Consider the following 22,642-nt stretch of genomic DNA (forward strand, 5'->3'; position numbering starts at 1 on the left):
GTATCCAATCACTGGTCTAAAACTTCCTTAGCATCTGACTGAAAGGGACCATTTCTAGTCTCAGTCATGCCAGTTTTAGTAGAATGTTGATATTGCTCTTCCCCCTACATGTTGATTTTAATGGGTTAACACTACTAATATCTAAGTTTTTTTTCTCTTGGATTCTTATTGTTGATACTTGCCTCTCCATAATCCTTTGCATCTTTCTCTTCACTGTCTGTGTTTCATTTGTTTTGCTGCTTCCTAGAAAATCCAGTTGTATTTCTCCTGTCAGCTTTCTTCATCTCTGTGTAAATTTCTTGTAAGTCTTTCATTATCAACAGAGGCACAAGCTCTAGGGTTGGTTTAAAAGTTTGTTCAGGAATGTTGCATGATCCAGTAGACTGTATGAAATAGTCTTTCTTTCTTCCTTTCTTTCTTTCTTTCTTTCTTTCTTTCTCTCTCTCTCTCTCTCTCTCTCTCTCTCTCTCTCTCTCTCTCTTTCTTTTATGTTTATCATGACTTGACCATGTCGTTTCTGCATAAAATCACAGAAGTAGTGAGTAAGTCAGATGGGGACTGCTGAGATGTTCTATACATTTGTGACACTTCTTTTCTTCTTTTCTGTATCGACCTTTATTTGCATATTTAGAGCCATGTCTTGCATCCTGTTGACTTTAATTGCTCCTGGTTGACGGTGGTACAAAAAGACTTGTTCAGCTCTCACTGCCATGGTTTGCTGTGGGTGCATAGACCTTTGCATATCTAGAGAGCAAATAAAACTTCATACCCTCACAGATCCTTTTACTGAAATCCTTGTTCTTCCTGTCTTCTGAGTTTTTTATAATCTGCAATGTTGCCATGAAATCAGAGGAAAATGTTAATTGTTCCTTGAGAGCAAGTCATGAATATCAATAAAATATCCATGGTAAGCTCTAGATATTTTTTTCTGTGGTTCATCAATAAAAAGTTGTTCCAGTCCACAACAGTACAGCACAACCACCTACAATCTGTCTACTGCCTTTTTGAGTTTGTATAGGCAAGAAACAAATTTAGATCAATACCCACCACTTGGCATCAATATTCCAATTTCTATCAAGACATCAGCAGTAAGAATCTTACTGTGCAGAGCTTTCAAAATATTCTCTCCAAAAGCACTATTGACAAAAGAGTGGGACACAACAAGAATTCAAATGAAGCTGAATAAATATTTGCATTGAAAGTTTGTTATCAAGAATGCATTATTTCAAACAATAAGCAAAAGAAACAAAAATATGTTTGGCCAACCACCTTAGCAAGTTTTATGGTTGTATCATTAATTTGTGTGCCTTGGGTGCTGCAGTGCTAAACATGTAGAAAGGCACTAGGTCTTACAACTCTGGAAATGGGAGGGGGAAATGGGATACCCAACTTGTGTCATTGTTAGATTGTCTAATTTTTGCATGGACATTTTGTCTGTTTTAAAGGACTACAAATTCAGCATTTAGCACAATGCCTATTGTGACTGGGATTTTCCAAATTTTGTGTGTTCTAGTTCTAGCTTTTTTAAAAAAAGAAAAAGGTCAAGGACTTCTGGGCACCAAGAGGAAGAGATTAGATGAGCTAAGAACAGAGTAGCATCAGAGAATTAAAACAGTTTGAGTTTCACAATTATCCATTAGGCTATGCTGAGGATGCTGGTTGAGTAGGCAGATTGACTGGATTTTAAAATAATTTCCTGAGGTACGTGTGCTGAGATAAATACATTTTGTTACTGTAGAAATGCAAATTGAAATGAAGAAATAAATCCTACAAAGGCTTGAGCAGTGGCAAATTGCAGTCATTAGCCCGACGTCATTCCTTTGTGCTTCCTTGTTCTAAGCTTTCTTATGATCATCATTATTTAAATTTCATGTTGTGCATTGCTAAGGGGCATCACTTTGCAACACTTATAACTATAAATATCTGCTGTTGTATGTTTTAAGATACTTTTTAACCTTTTTTTTTCCTCTTTATGCAGAAAAACTACAGGTGTGTAAGACATTATAAGAACAGGAATAAAGCTGTTGTAACAGGGAGGGGAGTACCACCATACCACCATTCTGAGGTTATCATGTATTTATTTTAATGAGCACTTCTAATGTTAGGAGTTCCTTACCTGGATTTCTTCTCTATGTGGGAGTGTTCTCTGTTTAAAAATCAAAGCAGTGTATAGTCAGATGGTAAAGAGCTGAAGTCTGCATATTACAGGCCTGATTCATTTGTACTGTTCCAACCCATGCTCCAGGGTTCCAACAAGAGAACTAACCACAATTGACCTTGTGAGAGTAAAAGCTTTTAAATTGCAATGCTTGGCAGGCAGGTGTGAATCTATGGGGTAGCTATACAAACAATTACTCAGCTTCCCAGTTTGGTGGTTGTATTATGATCACTTAGTAAGACTGCTTGGGCCCCTGGTGTCTCCTTTTAAGCTTGGATCTTTGGAGCAAAACAGATTTATATTTTTTTTCATGGCAGTGTCTCTGCATTTGTGTATTCCATTAGTCTACCCAAAGTATGGACACATACCCCAGTTCCCTAATAGTTTTCTGTCTCAGAAAAATTAAGTACGGGGAGCAACAGAGTCCCTTCCCTAGCCCTTCCCTGCTTGACCAGCACAGTGGAATTTCAAATATTATTTTAAATATAATATTTGTAGAAAAATGCCTTTAAGTAGATGGAGGAAGACACTAGAGACCAGAACAGGATGAACTGCTAAATTAAATAAAGCTTCTGGGTTTAGAGAATGTAAATCAACAGCTTGTTGCAAGAACATTCCTCAAGTCAGCAATTTTGTGCTTGCCTACATCTCTTATTCTCCACTGTTGCTTCTAAGCCATTTCTAAACTTTTTACTAATTATATAATTCTTCTAATCTTAAATACATTTTTTTATTCCCAAATTTTATAGTATTCTCAACTCCTTGTATTATCATCATATACACTGATGATGGCATTTATCTCATTCATCTTAGGCATGTACAGTTTAGTTGCTTAAGTCTAAACTGATCAGTTTACAGTCCACGGAGAATAATGGAAGCCAGAATTAGTAACTTAGGCCAGTGCTATATGTAGATCTAACAAGATCTTTGTCTGCTCCTGAGGACTCTGTTAGTGACTGCATTTATTCTGTCATTGTCTTTCAGGAGAATTCAGTCATTCACATTTCTCGTGGGTAGACTCACTTAAAGCAGCTGGTTTTCATCCACAATGCACTTTGTAACAGGTGACCCCTATCCCCGTCTATTACCCCCACGAAACTAGAACATTATTGTTGTATTTTAGTTTCATCTATTTCAAAGAGTTTGAAATTATGTGAAACTTGTGTTGCAGGTTACTATGATGATGTATTTATAACACAAAACTGAGGGTACATTTCATACCCTGAGGCCTGACTGGAGGATGTAAAGCAGTGTTTGAGAAAAAGTTTTGGAGTTGTGTATGGCAGAGAAGGGCAAGGCTGGCTCAGTTTTGCCTATCCTATCTTTTGGGAATGACTACTGGAACAAACCATCAACAAAACCAAGCCTGTTTTATTTTGGGGGGAACAAAGAAACCAATCAAACAGACTAGGAGTGAAGCAATAAATAGGCTATGGAACTGAGAATGAACTAAAAAACTAAGTTATTTGATTGTGTACATTTATTTAAAGAAAATAAATTTTAACTGTCTAAGGTAGAGTTAGGCAAATCCCATTCTTGATTTCTTATCTACTTTCACAGGATGAGAAGACATAAACTTCCTTTAGTCTAGATAAATCTTCACCAGTAAGAGCACCAATAGCAGCACCTTCAGCGTTATACTTTTATGCTGTTAATTCTGGGGTTTGATTCTACATTTAGCAATGTGATGCACGTTTGTACCTTGTGAAAAAATATTGGAGGGATGTAAATATTCTTGTGGACAAATAAGTTGAGGTAGTATTTTGGGATTGTGAGGACCAAACTGGTCATCTATGTCCAAAAATTTACTGGCAAAATTTTTTCTTTATTTTTCATTCCATTTTCATTTAAGCCCAATAGGAAACCTTAGACTTCCTAGGTAACATGAAAAGACTTATTACTTGAACTATTTAATACTTTAAATAATGATATCATGTTTAAATAATTTGGGTGTTTTTAAAATATTATCCATGGTTTTTGACCCAGAGATTAGACACAATGCCTGTAAAAATCAGAAAATTAAAAGAGCTGGTTTTCTAAGAGCCACACCAGCACTCTTAAGAATAATTTTTTTTTTTTTTTTACATTTGCATCCAGTCATTCCTTCATGTCCTGGCATATACAGAGATATAATGCTGTACACAAAGATAAAATTCAGATAATGTCTTAACATCCCGAGCTGCTATTTTGTTTCACCACTATCTGAATAGTCATTATTTATTTTCTAGTTCCGTACTTCTGACAAATTTCTGCTTGATGGGTGCCTTTAGGGTATAGATTTATAATTTTCACTCTCTTGATGAAAATAACTTTCTCATATTGAATGAGGTTGTGATTGCTTTGCTTTTCTAAGTATTTCCTCTCATAAGAGGTAACTCACATGGCTTGGCCCATAAATGCTAACCATATATTCATTGCTATTTCTATATATACATGTTTTTCTTAGATTGCAAGCTCCTTGGGATAAAATTGTGCGATCTTACTCAGAAGTTCAAGATTAAAATGACCCTAGTTAGTACTCTTAGCCACTAATGTACCAATTGCAATAGTAGATTCTGAAAAATAGATGGTGTAGGCACTGTTTTGAAGCAAAAAGTCCCTGCATCAAGACCTGAGACTGACACAGTTTGACCTCATCACAGCTGACCCTGTTTTGAGAAGAAGATTGGACTAAGTGATCTCCTGAATTCCCCTGAAACATGAATTATCCTATGACATTATGAACTGCTACATGCACTGTTACTTTATTTCTCCTGGCAACAAAACCAGAAAAATATAATTTCTGCTGTAAAATTTTTATGCATAGATGTGTGTTTCATGTATATATGTGTGTATATATATATAAATGTAGATGTACTAATACTGGCCTCTTGCTATTCTTACAGATCTCTAAAATGAAATCATGCCCTTTTCAAAGTTATTTGGTACTTCTAGTCTCATGGAAATAAGTTTACTTTGTTTTAGTGAGGGAAACCAAAATGAAACTCACTGAAAATGTTGCTTTAAGAAGCCAGTCAATGCATTCATGGGAAAATATTATCCATCCCTCAGCAGAATATTTTTAATCTATGATTGTTGTTGCTGCTTTTTAGAGAGGTTCAGTTCTTCTAGGTCATATATTTTTCAGTGATAACAAGGGCTGCAAGGTGTATTTTCAATTTAGATTCACATTCTTACTCTAGCATCAGTTAAAACATTCAAACTCCCTCTTCTTTTCCATTCCATTCCTTTCTGTGTCAAAACTAGATCATATTTTGTGTACATTTTCCTGTAGGATTGAAGAGAACAATTTTATGTTTGAAATATAAAATCAATCTTGATGCTAAAATTGAGCTATATGGGCTTTTTTAATATTTGAGAGCAATCATATTCTCTGAGGAATCTGTGTACAAACTCAGACCCGAAAGAAAATGGTGGTGTTTTTACAGTATGTGAACACAACCATCTGATTTATAGTTCAATCTGTTAATGCACTCTGTTATTAGGCCACCTGGCAGTTTTATGCATTGTGAATTTAAAGAGGAGCTCAATGTAACATAAGCTTTACAAGCTGGGGAAATATTATTGAAATGAAACATGAATGAGAACCATTTAAACAATAAAATAATGTGTGTAGACTATATATTTTTTCATTTTAGTAAATGCACAGCCGAGGTTTTATTTGCTGAAGTTAGATGAGTTTCTGAGAGACTCCAACGATGAAAGTTTGAACAAGCTTCTTATAATACTGACAGGTCTGTAGTTTTTGATGCTCACATCAGTAAAACCAAACACACATCTCTCTATTGCACCAGGAAAATGCAATCTGGAGAACTGTTTTCACAGCTTTCTTAAGGTAACATTTAATTATTATATGGGTTGCAGTTCATTCCTCAAGAGAGAAAAAAAATGTTTACCAGAAAAAAATTGATAGACACAATTTTACCATCCCACACTGTAAATGGTCATGAGCAAAGGCCTTAAAGAAAACCAGGACCATCTTTATAAGGTGGAATTAATGTTAGCTATGTGTGTGTGTATACATGTATATGTAAGTAATTTACACATGCATACAAATATTAATTCTATCTCTCTTTTTGCTTTGGTTTTATGTCTTTAAAATTCTTGTTTTCAACTTTCTGTTAAATTCCAGAAACTTCCTTTTTGTATTTAAAATGAAATCTGAGCACATTCATATGACCTCAGGGCCAGCAAGAAGAGTTGGCAGAACTGCAAATACAAGCATTCTATTATTCTATGTTATAACCCCTCCTCACCTGGCACAGAACCCTGGAGGCACATAAATTTTCCTAGGTGCTATGGGCACGTCTACATTCTGAGCTGTGTTTCAATTAAATGTTTGCTAATTTGCCCAGTACCCACAGGAGACCATTTTCATTGGAGTTAAGAATCAAAATGAAACCTTATCTGTCATTTGTTTCTTTCTTTGCAATGTTAAAATAAAGAGATATTTTGCATGCAGTGGAAACACACAGTGAATAAAATGGGCAGAGTGCCTTTTTAATCTTGCCTGGGTAGTCACTTAGGCACTTCAGAACTCCTACTTCTTTATTTGCCCTCAACTACAGGGACAGGATTGGAATTATTTGGGAATTTGTCTTCTCAGGACTTTACTAGTCATGAGCTGGGAAGGCTGGTTTAAGCTCTAAAAAAAGAACAACAAAAGGCAAATTCAAGGGAATGATTACAAACTTGAGTCACAGTCCTTTCCCCATGGCAGTGCAGATAAGCACCTTCCCTTTACTCAATACAAGAAGCGAAGCAAAGCACTTTATGTAGGAAATCTGAGTGTGTTTATTAATATAAATTTATTAGCACCTCCATGCTTCAAAAGGCACAGAGTAAAGAGGTGTGATTCAACAAGGAAATAGTGCACTGTTAAAAGACCTGTGTGTGTCTCCCTGCAACCTTGGCCATGGTATTTAAAGCATATACAAGGCTTTGTAACTAACCCTGAAACAGAGAACCTCAAAGTCTTGCCTAGATAGGAGTTTATTCACAAGTGGAACATCTAACTTCCTTGTTTGACATCAGAGAGGAAGACTTGAATCCAAGTTGTTCACATCTTTGATAAATGCCCTAATCACAGAACTGTAGAATTGTTGAGGTTGGAAGGTTGCTCTGAAGGTCATCTTGCCCAAACCCTCTGCTCAAGCAGGGACATCTAGAGCCAGTTGCCCAGAAATTTGTCCAGAGGGCTTCTGATTATCTCTAAAGATAGAGACTCCACAACTTCTCTGGGCAGCCTGTGCCAAGACTCAGTCACCATGAAAGTAAAAAACATTTCCCAGTGTTCAGATAGAACCTCCTGTGTTTCAGTTTGTGCTCATTGTCTCTTGTCAGGAGGCGCACCACTGTAAAGAGGCTGGATCCTTCCTCTTTATACCTCTTTCACATATTTATACACATTGGTAAGATCCCCCTGGAGCTCTCTCTGCATCAGGCTAAACAGTCTCAGCTCCCTAAACCTTTCCTCATGGATGAGATGCTTCATCTAAGTGCATCTTCACTAGACTGTCTCCATGTTTCTCTTGTATTGAGGGGCTCAGAAATGGACACAGCATTCCAGGCATGGCCTCACCAGTGCTGAGTAGAGGGAAAGGATCGCCTCACTCAACTGCTGGGAATTCTTAGCCTAAAACAGCCCAAGACATCATTCAAATTTGCACTAAGGGCATACTGCTAGTTCACATGAACTTGGTGTCCAGTAGGACACCCTGGTCCTTTTCTGCCTTTTCATTCCAGGTGGATGGCTCTCAGCACACACTGATGCATAGGGTTATTTCTCCCCAGACACAGATGCAGGGCTTTGCACTTTCCCTTTGCTGAACTTTTGTAAGGTTCCTGTCCTGAACATTCCACCACTCTGCTGAGGTCCCTCTGGATGTTAGCATGGCCCTCTTGTGTAACAGCTGCTGCTCTCAGTTCTGTGTCATCTGAAAGCTTGCTGAAGGTACAGTCTGATGCCTCACCCAGACCATTAATGATGATGGGGTTGGACAAGACTGGAACCAATATTGATTACTGGCATACATTGCTAGTTACTGGCTTCCAATTAGACTTGTGCCTCTGATCACCACCCTCCAGGCTCAGTTCACTCAGTTTTCAACTCACCTCACTGCTGATGCAGCCCATATATCAATGGCTTCTCTGTGAGGCTTTAGTGAGAGACTGTCAAAGGCCTTACTGAAGCCCAGGTATCAATCATAAGGTATTAGGAAAAGATGTTATTACTAATTATCTAAATTTGTCATAGGATGGGGAGAAGTAGACAGGTGTTCAATGCTTCTACAAAAAGAATAATTTTTTGCACTACCTGTATCACCTTCACTGACTATAGATGGAGTATGGGATTACTCAGTCTGATGCAGAGAGCAAACAATGGCCATAAGTTTCACTTTTGTGAGTCCTTAGGTGAGATAGAAATCTTATTTTATGCTATGGCCAGGGAACTAAGGTGAGAGGCTGTGTTATGCATCTCAACATTTCATTATATCTAGTTCAAGAAAGCATATTTGCTAAGTGGGCCCAGAAATTATTCTAAACTTCTTGTAGATCATCACTGGATGATTTTCCGATGGTGTACATCTGGATTTATTTGTCTAAAGGTAGGTGCCATTATTTAAGAGATCTGATTTTTTTCTTCTAGGGAATGGAGAGCTACTCAAAGAGATCTCAAAATGGCTCAATTCTGTACCAAACCAGAAACAACTAGTACCATTTGAAATTACTTGACCTCACCATCCAATGTCTGATACTCCAAGAAAGTGTGTTTGCCACAGGTTCTTTGCCTTGCATAACAGCATATGAGACTGTCTCAAATAGTCTGAGGCATCTTAAAGAGTACTAGACACTAATGTTTTGTCAGCTTTTGCTTTTGGCCACTTTTAAAATTCTATCAATTGTTTTGGCAGACATTTAGCTCACACATAATCATGTATTTTTGCGCACCTAAATATAAGTGTTACAGGTGTGAGCTAAATCTGGTTTTAGTGAAAGTTCTACATAACAAAATATTTGTAAAAACATATATTTTGAGGAGAAATACACCACATATATATTTTCAGAAGTTTCTCACCACAGCTCATAAGCTGTCTAGTGCTCTTTGAAGAGCACTAGTACACTGTAAGGTTGCAAACAGCCAGTGTTAAAAAATCAGGGATTTAATCAGTAAGTTTTGAAAGTACTTGAATGCCATCTGAATCCAAAGTGTCGGAGCATGGAGTAAAAATGAAGCTGTTTCTATTCTGCTTCATTTTTGTTAATCATGATGATTACAACAAGAAATCTATATTCTTATTTTTTTTAAATGAACAACATTAAAATATCTTTTAGCAGTATTGGGAAATGTCATTAATTTGAGGGTTTTTAATAAGTCTCCAGGCTTAGTCTAATGTGTAGTGACTTTCACCCTACAAGTCAGCGCAGCAGGAGAATAATTTGTTTGTGTTAGTTCTGAGTATATTTTTGCACAGATGGAAGGCTTGGCAGATTAATTTCTACTCTATTTCTACTTATTTCTAGTCTGCTTCAGTTTTGTTAATTGTGATGATCACAACAAGAAAACTATATTATTATTTCTTTAAAATAAAAATATATTGAAAAATCTTTTATCTTAACAAATATCATTAATTTGGGACTTTTTATAAGTCTCCAGACTTAGTCTAATGTAAAGAAACTTTCATCCCAGGAATGACCCTACAAGATCAAGTCTGAAGTAGATATGAAAACATGAGTAAGAAGGCAATGAACAGTCAGTGTAATACTGAAAGAAGGAATGAAAAGGTACAGCATCTTCTCTGTGAAAACAGAGCAATACAGTCTCTGCAGTTGTCAGCTAGTCACCTTTCACAAGCAGAAAATTCACTCCACAAGGCTTTTTAAAACTCTTCTTTGCTTGTAACAAAGCTGAGCTTAGAAGTTTGAAATCAATGCCTTGTAAAAAGAAACCAAGTGGGTGGCATTTTCCAACCATGAGACATGTCATTACCATTGACCTCACCACTCTTCTTAAATAGCCAGAGAAGGGCAACAAAATTGTCAATTAGATTTGCAGTGAGCAGGAGTCAGCTTTACTTAACTTGTGCTTGCCTGCATAATCATGCATATCTCTCCTCTATATCAGGAGTTGTTCAAGCCTATAATAACTAGGGTTCAACAAGTCTGAACCACCTTCCTTTGCTGATGATATGGAAGTCGTTGATTTGCTACAGATTATTGGGGATTTTTTGTAGCCTTGACTGATTGTCATATTTTAAATTCCACCTCTAAGAGTTTCTGCTGCAGCTACCAAATAGGAAATAGTGAAAGGAAATGCAATATTAGGCAAAACATGATTTGTTTTTACTTTTTCGAAGACTGAAGCAGTTTTCTCTGTTACTCTTCACATCATAAAGCAAGCACATTAAATTTGTCCCATCATCGGACAGGGTAAGGGACAGACAGTGCTGAAGGTGAGAGCTAAGCACCATTTTCAGAGTTATATGCAGACTCTGGTGAAATGTGGCAGCATTAAGATTTCCTTAGCCACAAATTCTACTGTCATAAAAGCAAAATATTTACTCAAATATTTTTAAAAATTTTTATCAGGTTAGATTTAAAGCTGATGAATATGCATGTCAGCAGTAATAGCTATGCAATGTTTCTTCAGTTGGCAGGGTCCACTGTAGAAAGGGTGTTTTTTAAAAATTAGTAATTCTTCCTGCAAGTTTGGTATTTAATTTTTCTCCAGAAGAGAAACTCTCTTTTGACAATACATTCTTCCAAGATTTCCATTGCATAATATAGCTTGTCTCTTCACCTAATTGTGGCACTGAACTTCCCTGTTTTATAAAAGTAGCCTAAAGCTACGCTGCTCTAACAAATTTGCACTGACTCACGTTTGAGTCTGTGGTTTCCCATCCCAAGTTACACGCTGGATGCACCAAGTAGAAAGCTTTTGTGTGCTGAAAACAGGCACACAGTAGTCCTGGTACACAGCAGCAGATATGCTTTTCAGCCATTTGTAAAATGACAATCATCTTGGCTACCTTTGTCACATGCACACACATTGTATGGGATGGGGCTTTCATGCAGATCAAATATACCATTCATCAGCAATTCTATGCAGCCACTAGATTAGGTACTCATCAGGGACACATAATATTCCACTTTACTTCGGTGTTGTAAAGATTCCATGGGTTAGAGATGTGACTAGTCTTGAGCAGGATTTCCCCTTTCCCATATACTTGTTTTTCCCTTAACATCCATCCTGGAGGTTTTCTACCTTATCCATTTTTCAGGTAGTTGATAGTCCTGATATACACTGGTCTCCATCTCCACATAAAACATGTTGCTTCCTGCTTTATTTCATGGCACACCTTATGCATGTGAGGGCCTTGCCAGGAACATCCACAAAGACACCTCAGAGATCTCTCCTCTTGCCCTGCACGATATGTACATGGTGGATGCTCTGTATCTGATGCTTGTTAACTTACGCGCCCCATTTGTTTGCTTCCCCTTTTTTTGACATGCAAAGGTTCAGAAGACATTGATCTACATTCAAAACTGAATTCTGGACCCTTCTTCCCCTAAAAAACCCCATAATTTAGACATTTCATACACAGAAAAATATGAGACAATCTTCTCCTTTCCTCTAACACTACTGTTTTCAGTTTACACATTTCTACCATATCTCCTTCAATTATGCCATGCCTGCCCTGGAATTTTTAATGCTGTAAGGCCTGATTTGCAACAGACATGAACATTTTTCAAGTGTTATTCCACTCAATTCATCACATTTACTTAAAATACATATAGGAAAACATAAACCATAACAAAATTAGTCTTAGTTATTTAAAAGTGTAGAGCTGTAAACTACTACATCACTGGAAGAATTCTCAATTAAGCAGAATTGCCATCCACATTAAGCAGTAGTCATTGCCATTAAGTATCATTGGACTTAAATTGTTCCCAGAGAGACGTCCTGATTAAGCGGACTTCCTAGTCTAAGTGTATCTCAATTAAATAGAATGTGCTGCATCAGCATTTCATTTTATGAATGCTCTGAGAAGACATTTGATTAGGATTTTGAAATGGTTTGTCTGATTGCTATCATTATTGAAAATTTAGATGGGACTGTGAAAAGAACTTAAGGGAATCAGTATTTATGGCAATTAGACACCTAGCTCTTGGCCCTTTTAACAACGACCAGCTAAAGGCTTTTGGGTGGGTTGTACAGAATAGTTTGGTTCTGTGTTGACATTTGTTAGTTGTGCTTAATGGGATTAAACAGTAAATGTAGGGGTAAGCATGTGCCTGGTCTTGAAGGCTTAAAAACTTTTACTTTCCTTTCTAAAATATTTTGGCTCCAAGGAGCTGTTTTTCTGCACACATATGTTTAGGATTGTAATGCTTATTTAGAACTTGTCAGGGCTTCTTAGTCCTTATATCTGATCTCTCTCATATTTAAATATCAGATGGAAACATTCTGTATTGTAAGCCTGATGTGAAGTAAAGCCATAATCCAGAAGGTTTCATTTGCATCCAATCAACCCATATTTCCAGAATAGGACTAGGTTTCTCTTCTGAATTTTTATAGACATTTCTTTAAAATACCTAGGTTCTTATTGAAATAATTATTATCTACCTGAGCCAAATAAATACGGATCCAGTGTAACAGAACAACCAAATGAGGGAAACAGAATCATTCTTTTAGGAAAGAAAAATTATTATATGGATATTCCAGTGGTATAAATGACTGTAACTTCTATTTCCTGAGATTTTATTCTGAAATAGTTATTTTATTATAATAGAAGTCAAAAGAAACACATTTTTAATAATATTGTTAATATGTGAAAGAAATGAGGAAAACTGGAAGTCATAAATGTCTGTAGGTACATCATCTAGCTGGAAAAGATCGCGCAACTTAACAATGCTTGCTCATGAGTTTGTGTAACCCTAACAATCTTTGAAAGCTACTGACGGTTTATTCCGATGAGATAATCAGAATAAAAGTTATAACATACTATCATAATAAATATAATATCTATAATATCAGCATAAAACCCCCCAGAAATATTTTATTCTTCTCCTCTGTATTTGGGTGCTTCTCTGATCTTGCCATGTGCAGCCATGTCCCAGCTGCACAGATGAAGTCTCTATCACCTTCAAAAATGGAAGTCCACTTATCCACAAGGCAAGAAGGTATTTATCTGCTTAATTCCCATTAGCATTAATGGGAGTTACAAGCCTAATGCTGCTCAACATTGGTGAGAAATGCACCTTCAATTTTCAGCTGCTTGAAACAGCAACCTCTGCAACCACACATAAGAGATTATAAATAAAGAAACAGTAGAAACAAAGCAGACTCCTAAGAGGTACCAGCAGCATATAGATAGAAACAGACAATTTTCCCCTCAACAAGATTTTCTGCTTAAATCATTTTAGTAAATAAATATTTAACAAGTGACAGAACTTAATTGATGTTTATATTTACACGGCAGTTAATTTATATTCTGCTAAAGCTGAATCCTCCATCCACAATAATGCTTTATATCCCTCTGTGGTGGCAGACACCCAAACAGCACAGTTGTGTTTTTGAAGAAAAACATAACAACAACAAAAAAATACACTACTCAAATACTATATAAGTCATTACATTTTTTTCCCTCTCTTCAGCTGTCAGATGCATTGCATTATATTATCAGATTGATAGATCTAGTGTTATTTCAACATTTACCATTTTACAACAACAAATAGAAAACATATAAGGAAGCTTTGGTAACAAATCTTTCTTAATATGTATGTGAAGTAGACAGTTAGTCCAAGAAAAAAATATAACTGATGACAGATTTTATTTCAATCTGCTGGCACTTATTAAGATGTCTACAAAGAAAAAAGCTGCATATGAATACATCTCTTTGTGCAAACAAAGGAAACTTTTAATTGCTTTAATCAGCATTTGCTTTGTCTTTGCAGTGACATAGAAAAACAAGTCAGGTACAATCAGTAAATGTTTTCTAAAGGAAACTTGTAAGCAGAGACTTCAGATGATTTTTATTATTTGTGTTTAGAACATGGTTAAGTCTATGTTACAGGTGCAACATCTTAAATTTGCTTTATAAAACAGATTTGTACAAGATTTTATTTTATATCATTTTAGCACGTGGAAAAGAAGCTGACATAAATCTGATCAAAACTCTCTCCCACAAAACCCTACAGCAAGAGCTGTAGAAGCTATATCAGATTTTAGAAATCAGAGCACAGCCCAAGGAAATAAGCTGCATGTTGACAAAGATGTGCAGCTCAAAAGATAATAATTTGACAAAATCCATGTCAGCCAACAGGGTTTGGAGAAAGCGATCCATTACTCCTTTCAGCTCATAAGCTCTTGATTTTATATCCTGATGGGCCCGTAGCTCAGTCCTTCTCAACAGAAAAAAGGGCCAAAAATTCTCTTCCTTCTGTTAAAAAAAGGAATAAAAGGAACCACAACACCCAAATCTCTCTTGAGTAGAAAATGGGAGTTAGTGCTTACATGCAGAAAATACTCAGCACTTTCTAGATCAGGTCCCACAAGGGAATTAGTTTTTTAAATTTCTAAACTGGTTGGACAAAGTCATGGTCCTGCTGAAGGGATGGACCATTCACCTATCCAGAGGAATCTCAGAATCATAAAATTAATGAGGATGGAAGAGACCACAGTAGGTTATCTGGTTCAGCCTCCCTGCTCAAGCAGGGCCATTCTAGACCCTGTGGCAGAGGATTGTGTCCAGATGGTCTTGAATACCTTCAGTGAGGGAGACTCCAAGGCCGTTCTGGGCAATCCGACCCAAGATTCAGTCAATTGCACAGTAAAGAAGTTCTTCCTTATATTCAGGTGACACTTCTTGTGCGTCATGGTCTGTCAACACCACCAAGAAGAGCCTGGCTCTCTCCTCTGGACACCCTCCCTTCAGATACTTGTATACATTGATGAGATCCCTTCTCCATTGTTGCTTCTGGAGGGTGGCCTGGCTGCGCTCTCTCAGCTTTTCCTCATAACAGAGATGATCGAGTTTTTCAATCATCTTGGTCTCTGCTCGACCTGCTCCAGGATCTCCATGTCTCTCTTGCTCTGAAGAGCCCTGACTGGACACAGCACTCCAGGTGAGGCCTCACCAGGGCTGAGTAGAGGGGCAGGATCACCTCCATTGACCTGCTGGAAATGCTCTTGCTAATGCATCCCAGGATACCTTAGGCCTTCTTGGCCCCCAGGACACACTGCTGGTTCAGGGATGGCTTGTTGTCCACCTGGAGTGTCAGATCCTTCTCTGCAGAGCTGCCTTCCAATGGATCAGTCCCCAGGCTGTGCTGGTTCATAGGGTTATTCTTCCCCAGGTGCAGGATGCTGCATTTGTCTATGTTGAGTTTCAGTTCAACTGTTCTTCTCTGCCCATCTCTCCAGCCTGTCAAGATCCCTCTGAAGAATTGTACAGACCTCTGGACCATTCCTCCCAGCTTTGTGTCACCAGTGAACTTGCTGAGGAGTCATTTGTCCCTTTATCCAAGCCATTGATGGATGAGTCAAACAGTACTGGACCAACTATTGAACTTTGGGGGCCATCATTAGTGGTGTGTCCTGTGGTGTAAATCTTGTGCCACTGATGACAACCTTCTGGGATCTGCTTTTCAGCCAGTTCTCAACCCACTTCACTGTCCACTCATCCAGTCCACACTTCCTGACTTAGCCTATGAGGCTATTGTGAGGGACAGTGTTAAAAGTCGTGCTGGAGACACTTACATAATAATACACACATACATAATATTGAAGACAATATTACTGTGCTTCTCTCATCCACCCAGTTAGTTGTTTCATCATAGAAGGCAATCAACTTGATCAAGCATGTTTTACCTTTAGTGAATCCATGCTGTCAACTCCTGATTACATTTTTTTCCTTCCTAAGATTAGGGATGACATGCAGGTAGTTTCCTGGGTCCTCCTTCTTGCCTTTGTTGAAGACTCACTGAGTAACATTTGCTTTCTTACAGTCCTCAGGCACCTCTCCTAATCACCATGACCTTCCAAAGATGATCATGAGTGACTTTGCTATGGTATCCACCAGCTCTCTCAGCACTCATGAATGCATCCTGTCAGGGCTTATGGACTTGCGGATGTCTGTTTTGCCTGGGTGTTCTCTAAACCAAACTTCCTTGACCATGGGAAAGTCTTTCAACATTGCTTTACCCTGGTCTCCTGGGCCAGTTACTCCTGAGGACTGGTCTAGTCAGTGAAGATGAGAAGAAAGTGTTAAGTAACTCTGCCTTCTCTGCCATCTCTGTTACCAAGGTTCTCCCTCTATTTAATAATGGGCCCACATTATCCTTAATTTTCTAAGCATGGTTTCATTCACGTCTCTGCAATATTTTGCTCTTGTAAATACAGAACTGTTGTTTATCACAGATGAAGAGTGATGGAGAGAGATGAATCTTGCTTTTGTCCTTTGCTGCAAATAAAATAGGATTGTTCAGTGTTGAGATCCTTATGAGTGGCCCTTAATGTGGTCCCATGGAACAATCTCAGATGTTTCAAGCATTGTCAGTATCTGAAAGCCTCTGTCCGGTTATGTCTCCTACTGCACAAAGGTTGCATTTGCAGAGATACACGTTTTAAATTAATACTGATTTTAAGTGCCTCTGGGCATTGAATACCTTCAATAGGCCTCAGTATGTGCAGTGATTGTTGCACTATAGTTGTTTACTGTTTGTCAGATCAGTAGCAGGTTAAGTGAACATTTAGTTTCTGTGTAACTGGTATGACTGTGTTTCTTTAATGTAAATATAAATACATACACAAAAATGCTTTTTTTGGAATGTCTTCAATATACCATAGGAGAAGAAGCCTCACCAGCTGTTACTCTGAGCAGCTCCATGTCACGGCATCCCTTGGATTGCCAAGTAAAAAAATGGGATTAAGAAGAAACATACATTAATTTAGCTCTTCCAGGTCTTTCTTTCTCTGGTTGCAAAAATTTTCTTGAACCTTAGCTGAAAAAATTAGCTAATCCTGTTTTCATGCTGCAGCAAGGACTTGCTCATATCTTCTCTGAGAATGGATCTTTGCCTGCCTTGTGACATCCCTCAATACACAGCCAAAGTGCCCTGCCTGAGTTTGCTGTTTCTGTGGTCCAACCTCAGCATTTAGCTGAAGTCTGTGATCTTCTGAGGCTTGCTAGATGTTCAACAAACATGAAGAGAAATATGATGCTTCAGAAGAGACCTTGAAAAAAGAGATTAATGTCGGTGGTCTGAATTACCCTCTTGAGAGGACTGTGGATCCCATCTCTCTCTCCCTTATCCAAACCGAATTTAGGAAACTCACCCTGGGCCTGTCTTTTTTGCATTTAAAATTGGGAAAAGTGTGTTAGGTTGTCAGTAAATAGCTGGTCCCCCCAAAAAGCGATTATAATACAGGTTATCAGTAGATAAAATTACTAAAAAAAATTTGGTGGAAGATCAATGTCAAAGTCATACTGACTTCAACAGTGCCAGTATTTCATCCTATGTGTTTATAAACTAGCCATGAAATGGACAGTACTGTGCTACTGACATTGGAGCTATCATTTCATCCCTAATTCACACAGTAAACATTTCACTTGCTAGCTATGAGATGGACAGACTCATACAGAATAACCCTTCAAGGATAAACAGCCTTTTAAAATCACTGAAGAATTTGTGTGGGACCTTAATCACTAGCACAGACTGGCAGGTCATTTTTCTGACACTCGCACACAATTTTGAAAATCAGCCAGAACTGACAGGTGCAAAGTTTCCGCGCTCCTGTTATACACAATAATTCAGTGGTAAATGGCTATATGTGTCCTAGATATAAATATAGATATAGATTGATATAGATATATCCAGACGTGTATTGGCAGTAGCTGGTGCCCAGTAATGGAGGAATATAGTACACAATTGTGCTCAAATAAAACCGTAGAGAAAAATATAAGGTATTTAGATTTTTTAAAGTTTAGTATGTTTACTCTTTGAATTTTCCTATAATACTACATGGTTTACCATCATTGGAAGACCTAAAAATGAAGAAAAAAATTTTAAAACAGTAATGAAGGTTCCACTGTTTGTGTGAAAAAGCCATTCCTCAGAAAGCTTAATCTTGAAAACCTTTGAAAGAAAGAAACATTTATGAGATTTAGTCAGGAAGCATATAATTATATGTTGGATCACAGTCTAAATCAGCAATGTGTAATACAGAGGTCATCCAGGAAAGAGTAGTTCGAAGTAAATGTCTTCCAGGGAAACTCTCTTGTCCTCCAACCTTCACCTCCTCCTTAAACTTACTTCTGTCCCCCACAGAGTTCTTGAGAGACCATGAGTGGCACTTGTCCCCTCACCGTCCGTTTAATAAAGTACTGAAATTGTGTATTATTATTTTATTGACATTCTAACTTTTACATATCATAATTGCATGATCAACATTTTGCATGATTAATGAGAGAAGTCAAAAAGATTGGTGAATGTTTGATTTTTTTTCAGTACAAGCTGTTGACCAAATTCCCTACACATACCTGAACATACTTGCTAAATAACAGAATAAATAATCAGCAAAACAATTCAACTGAAAAAATCCCCTACTTACGCCAGTGTTTCTCACAAACACTGAATTGTTATCTGCATGCAAAACAAAGTCCAGCAAAAGTCCTTGTAAAAGTCTACCAAAGAAATCAAGGATGTTGGAAGATGCTGCTCTACTCAAGGTAGAGCTCTTGGACACAAGAGCTCCCTTGCTGAAAATATCACAGTATCAAAACCAGATCTTTGCTGCCTTTGGGCACTTGTCGGAACAACAGCTAACACATTTTTTCTCTAATATTCTGTCTCAGTTTCCCAGCCACTAAAATGGGTGAAATTAAAATGCTTTATGTTGATATTCAGAGTTCTTCTGAAAGGAAAATCAAGTTCATTCATTTAAAATATTATGTAGTGGTTACTGTTTCATACAGGGTGGGCTGTATCAGACCTTGGTTCCAGAATTTCAAGTCTCTGTTTCTAGATATAATACTTAAAGTATGTTTACATTTTAATAAAATATGATTTTTGTTGCACCAATGCCCTGTAGGATGTGCAATATGAACATTAAATCATGAAAATTGCTGCATTTTTTAATAACTTGGCAAAACAGAGAAAATAATAGAAAAATCTTTCATGTTTGTCATAAGCATGCCATTAACTCTACTTCATTTAGCAGAAATACATATTAGTTTCAACTGTGTTAAAAACATTTATCTAATCAGAAGGTTTTAATATTTTCTGTTCTAATCTAATAACTAATGTAATCATTATCCCAGCAACGATTGCATATTCTCTGATAGAGTAAATCTTATTAAAGGTGGACAGGTTATACTAAGTCTCATCTGTCACATCCCTGAATATTTGATTTTTTTTTTAAACAGAGTATTAAAGACTCTTGCATATCTGCATATTAAGTCCAGAAATACAGTTGTTCTAGTGATGTTAAATCTAAAATTCCATAAAAGATGAAATATTTTCATTAGATAAGGTTTTTTGTCAATAAACTCTGGCAACAAAGGGGAAACCAGTTCTTCAATTCCATATTTTAAGATAAAACTGAAGGATTAAAGTAAGAACAATAAGCATGTTATCATGCTATTATTGTGAAGTGTATCTGAGCTATGCTAAACTATAAGAAATAAATGACAGGAAAAATAATCTACTTAGTTGGAATAAGTGTGATACAATACTTTGTATTAAAATAAAAAAACCCAAAAACATACAGGATAGAAATCCCCACATTATTATTATGCTAAATATTTAACAGATATCACTTGAAAAATGTAAGCTATTCACTAAATAAACCAAAATATACAAAGAAAAACAAAGGAGGTTAACATTTCATACAACTCCTAATTTTATTTATTTAATCTTATCTCAGGCACCTATAATATTCAAATGTTACACAATTACCACAGTACAAAGCCCTGAAAATAAATTCAAAAAGCTGATATCTAGCCAAGACAGCATCAATCAAACCCCCTATCAAAAGAAATCAATTGCTCAGAGGTACAAAGAATAGGAAAAAAGAGAATAGCAGGAATGAATTACATAGTGGGGAGGGCAAAGAGTGGTCAAGAATAAGCCATCCCAAATGAGAATGACTTTTAGAGCATTGTAGGGGTTCACAGTACTTTAGATACCAAACCCTCTGTAACTCTGTAGCAGCAGATTTCAAGTATAAATACTGCCATGTCTGCAAGAACCGTGACAGGAGGGGACAGGATCCCCAAATAAAGTTAAGCAGAGATAACACCTCCCCCCCACCCCCCCAAATGCTAGCCCACTCTGTTTAGTATATTTACCTTTTAAGAATGAGACTATAAGCATGGAATGAGGTCAGAAAAGGATTTTCTTTTTTTTAAAGCATGACACATATAATACATAACCCAGATAATCTTCTCACAGACATTTGAGAATTGACCATAAAGTGAATAAGCCTTGCAGCACAGCAGAAGTGAATAGCTCATTGTTCTCCAGAAGTACAAATGAGAGGCAGGTTCTCCATCAGCTGCAGCTTCCAGGTCAAGGAGTTCTGTTCCAGGCCAAACTCTGACAAGGTTGAGTCTGGTAAAGGACAGAGACAGATATCATAGTTCTTAACTTTAACAATGTCCCTAGAACAGAAATTGTAACATCGTATTAGGTATCTGAGGTACTTTCCTCTTTTAAAGAGGGATGCCCAGAACAGCTAAAATTGGCTGAGTAACACCAATGACACAGGCTAGCTAAAGTCCCATGCCTTCTTTAAGCTAACATGTCTCCCTGGGACTTTGGAAAGGCACTTTGCCATTTAAGAATCCATACCACAAGAATGATTTCGAAGGAAAGCCCCTCCATACATTTTTCCCCAAAATAATTTAATAATGTTTTTACTTCAAATTAAAAGAAAAAGATATCACTGTGTAGCCACAGACTATACCAGAAAATAAAAAAGGATCAGGAATCAGTCTCTGGCTTGTTGCCACAAGGCCATATGACTGACAGATTTTATACTCCTTAGGACTAGTCTCCTATAGAGAGATTTACCCTGCAGTCAGCATAAGTGTATCAACTAAGAGTTAAGCAGTCTGGACAGCAAGGATTCAGTGCTGAAGTCTGCTCTGCTGTTGTCTTTTATTTAGAGAATTTTCCCCCCACTGCTCTAGGGAAGGAGTGTTGTTTTCTCTCCCTAAGAAATTATGCAAGAAAAAAGCAACATTTTTAAAAAAGGATTACAGAATATATTACACTGGTAATATAATTTTGACAGAAATTGGGAAAAAAATATGCTTTTGGGACACACGCTTTTTAACATTTCTGTCATAGAATCTTCAGTCTTGAAAGCTAAATACATGTTGGAAGAAATTACTCTTGTTTTAACCTGTTTATAAGATATGCCTTACTGCGACAAAGTGAATTCAATATTTGTTGGGCCATAAAGAAGAACAATCTGGGAGTAGGGCTTTCTAGTCTGGTAATGATGGCTGCTTAGGGATTCCAGGTTCTGTTTGCCAAAAATATCTGGCATTTTGGAATATAAGACAATTATTATTGAATGCAAACCTCAGCAATGTGACTGTAAGGAGGAACAAGAAACACAGGACACCCCTTCTAAAGTAGGTGCCTTAAACATTCACATTCAGTGGAGGTGTTTATAAAATGCTACTGTCCTAGTGACTAGAACCTTCTTCCAGGAGGATGTGATGGAACAGGAACTGCCTGTGTGAATGTTCTAGCCAGTAGATATGCAAAAAATAAAAAAAACACCAAAAAACCCTAAAAACCAAAAACCCCAAAAAAACCACCACCCACATTATTTTTCAGGGAGAAAGACAAAAATTTCCCTCATATTTTACAGGCAACTTGACAGTGCTGCAATGAAATCAGTCAGAAAAGCCACTGTGTGAAGTCCCACCGAAGCCTAAATAGAGAAAGGCTCAATTTCTGAAATGAAAAGGAGTATTGGGCAAGAACTAGGGCATCTTAGTGTGCCTTCTGCTGTTCTTGGAAAGTGACATATCAAGGTGCCCAGTGAACAACAAATATTTCCAAGGATGCTGTTTTGATCTAATTTTTTTCTGAGTCTCAGATTAGGTGCCTAAATCTATTCTTGGAAACAGTATTGCTCTAAAGGTATACTCACCCAGGGTGAAACCTGTCTACACATTTGCAGTGGCACACACATATCTGCATTCTTCTGTAATCTCTGTTATCAGCTTAGACAAAATCATTGAGCAAATCACATTAATGTTGTCCCCTATCATTACCTAGTTTAGGTGTTATGACTACACATCATCACTGAGAGGACAGAAAAAGTGAAGATTTGGCAGGCTGGGGTGGTAGGCAGGCTTTCTTGAATTTAGATGCTAGTCACTGTGACTGAGTAACCTGAATAATGTCTAGCTTAATTCATCATTTACAAAATAGGGAATTGATAACAAGCTCTGCAAAGAG

At 37.2% G+C, this 22,642-nt stretch overlaps 1 pseudogene; it reads right to left on the reverse strand.

Moving 5' to 3' along the window:
* The window catches only part of LOC120504777, a 31,022-nt pseudogene extending 13,973 nt beyond the window's left edge, over positions 1-17,049 (reverse strand).
* Positions 17,050-22,642: the final 5,593 nt, after the last annotated feature.

Source organism: Passer montanus, unplaced genomic scaffold, assembly GCF_014805655.1.
Source record: "Passer montanus isolate IOZ18808 unplaced genomic scaffold, ASM1480565v1 scaffold30, whole genome shotgun sequence".
Classification (NCBI taxonomy): domain Eukaryota; kingdom Metazoa; phylum Chordata; class Aves; order Passeriformes; family Passeridae; genus Passer; species Passer montanus.